General features: G+C 45.3%; 1 long non-coding RNA gene across 1 annotated transcript; it reads left to right on the top strand.

Annotated features, from left to right (window-relative positions):
- Positions 1–219: 219 nt before the first annotated feature.
- On the top strand, positions 220–2,189 carry LOC115582074 (uncharacterized). The gene is made up of 3 exons (XR_003984127.1): positions 220–430; positions 1,318–1,396; positions 2,082–2,189. It is a non-coding gene; the product is annotated as an uncharacterized LOC115582074 (long non-coding RNA).
- Positions 2,190–2,560: the final 371 nt, after the last annotated feature.

The following is a 2,560-nucleotide window of genomic DNA, read 5'->3' as shown; positions in this document are numbered from 1 at the left end:
AACATTTTAAACAGGGCGATTTTGATAGGACAGGTCAGATGAAAGATGGTGTTATTCCATCCATCTTCAGCTTCCCGGTTCACCTCCAAATAGTAGGTGTATATATATATATATATATATATATATATATATATATATACACACACACACACAATAACTTTTTTTTATCATTAAACAGGATGTGCTATAATGTAGTTGCTATGTGTTGTTTTATTTTGAAACGTCTCCCCGGATGTAGCTGTAACCTGACGGAGCCGTCAGCTGTCAGTTTAGGTGACAACATGTCGCAGTAAACCGGCAGATCACTGGCAAATAACCGGGTCAAACCGGGTCAAACCGGGTCAACGGACAGTCGGTGTCGCTCTGTGTTGGCGGGAGAATGGAGACGTTCAGTAAGCTAACCAGCATGCTGCTGCACGCGCTGGAGACGGTGAGTAAGCAGCTAGTTCACGTTAGCCCAGTTAGCCTCTGTTAGCTCGGTTATAAAGTTCGGTAACATTTCAGAGAGACAGACAGGCTGACTGAGCGACAGACAGGCTGGCGGAGACGGAGTCTGTCTGTCTCTCTGAGGACAGGAGGACAGACAGACAGGTTAACAGTGAAGATGAACTGTGCAAAGTGACGTCAGTTTGTCTCAAGTTAATGAGAGTAATGTGACTGTGGAGCTAACGGCTAACGTTAGCCTGCTGCTGGCTTCCTGTTTACCTGCCGACGTGGAGGAATGTGCTCAGGTGAGACAGGTCCGGACAGGTAGGGGGGGGGGGGGGGGGGCACTACGACCCTCCAGAGCTCATGGGTCAGACTGAAGAATCACTCTGACCCGTGAGCTCCAGCTGCTGATCGATCAATAACCAATGAGTATATCGATCATGTGAGGTAACAGTTAATCAGAGTGTTTGTTGGATCATTAAATGACAAACTGAAATTTCACTGAATATTGATCATCACTCAAGATACCGATTGTTTTTCTGTTGATACATTAATTGATTAGTTAGTTGTCCAAACTGTGTGCGTGTGTGTGTGTCTGTGTTTGTGTTTGTGTTTGTGTCTGTGTGTGTGTGTATGTTTTTGTGTTTGTGTTTGAATGTGTGTGTGTGTGTGTTTGTGTTTGTGTTTGAATGTGTGTGTGAGTGTGTGTGTGTATGTTTTTGTGTCTGTGTTTGAATGTGTGTTTGAATGTGTGTGTGTGTGTGTGTGTGTGTGTAATTTTAACATTGACTCGGTGAAGTCCAACAAAATCTGATGGTTCTGTTCGATACTCATTCATTAATGTACAACCCGTCTCTCTCTCCACCTGTCTGTCTGTCTGTCTGTCAGAGGGAGCCCACAGTGGATCTGCTGGACTCGTTCATCGATCACTGGAAATCCGTAACCAATTATTACATCGAGACTACAGGTGAGGAGCTGCAGACACACTCACCTGTTGCCACCTGACGTGATCACACACTGATGTGGTGGTTGCCGTGCCCACCAGCACGTCAGGAGCAGTTTGCTCAAGGACAGTTGGACATGCAGACCTGGGGCCTCATTTATAAAACTGTTGTGAGCACTTGAAGCGGGACCGGCACGGCGTGGTTTCTTGCTGGTCTCTGAAGTTCCGCTCCCTCCGTGTCCTTCAGTTTGCCACATCCTCCAACAGTGCCGAAGCAGCCATTGTGCGCCATAACGCATTGTAAATAGCTACATGCCTTTATATACCCATCTATTAGGTAATATCTGCTACACATGTGAGAATAATCTAGAAATATTTTTTTTTAATATATTTTCATACAGTTTCTCCCGTTTCTTTCTCCTGCCATCAGTGGCGCAGTTTCTCTTTACCCCAGTTATGTGCGTACGCATCGGTCAGAGTGTGCGTGGAGGACCGCACAGTTTCCATCAAGTTTATAAATCCCACGGTGTGCGTAGAGAGTGGCGTACGCATTCTTTTGTGCGTACGCAACGTTTATAAATGAGGCCCGAGGGGAGTTGAACCAGTGCCCTTCCCATAACAACATGCCGGCTCCACAGCCAATCAGATTCATCTGCTCTGTGTGTGTGTGTGTGTGTGTGTGTGTGTGTGTGTGTGTGTGTGTGTGTAGATGACAGTCGTCCTGTCAGACAGACAGAGATCCCCTGGAGACTCAAACAGATGTTGGACATCCTGGTGTACGAAGAGAAGCAACAGGTAACACACACACCTGTACACACACACCTGTACACACTCACACACACTCTGATGCTGATGTGTGTATAAATACTCTTTGTCCTCACAGAGTCATCTAATATTTAATAGAGATGTCCCGATCAGGTTTGTTTTACCCCGATCCGAGTCCGAGTTCTTTAATATTCAGTCTGTGCAGATACGGAGTTCTGATCCGATACTGAGCCTGAACTCAGATTGTCCTGGATGATACAGCTGCATTAACCCTCTGGGGTCTGCGGTATAATTGGCCGTTTTTGGCTACTTTTGATTATACCTTTATATTTCACCTTAAAAACTGTTTATCTTGCCTTGTTTGGTATCCTTTTTTTCAGCACAACCTCAACTGTGTGAATGTACAGTTATTATTTCATTTTG

This window comes from Sparus aurata, chromosome 5 (assembly GCF_900880675.1).
Source record: "Sparus aurata chromosome 5, fSpaAur1.1, whole genome shotgun sequence".
In the NCBI taxonomy this organism is placed as follows: Eukaryota; Metazoa; Chordata; class Actinopteri; order Spariformes; family Sparidae; genus Sparus; species Sparus aurata.
This window is presented reverse-complemented; position numbering and strand designations above follow the sequence as displayed.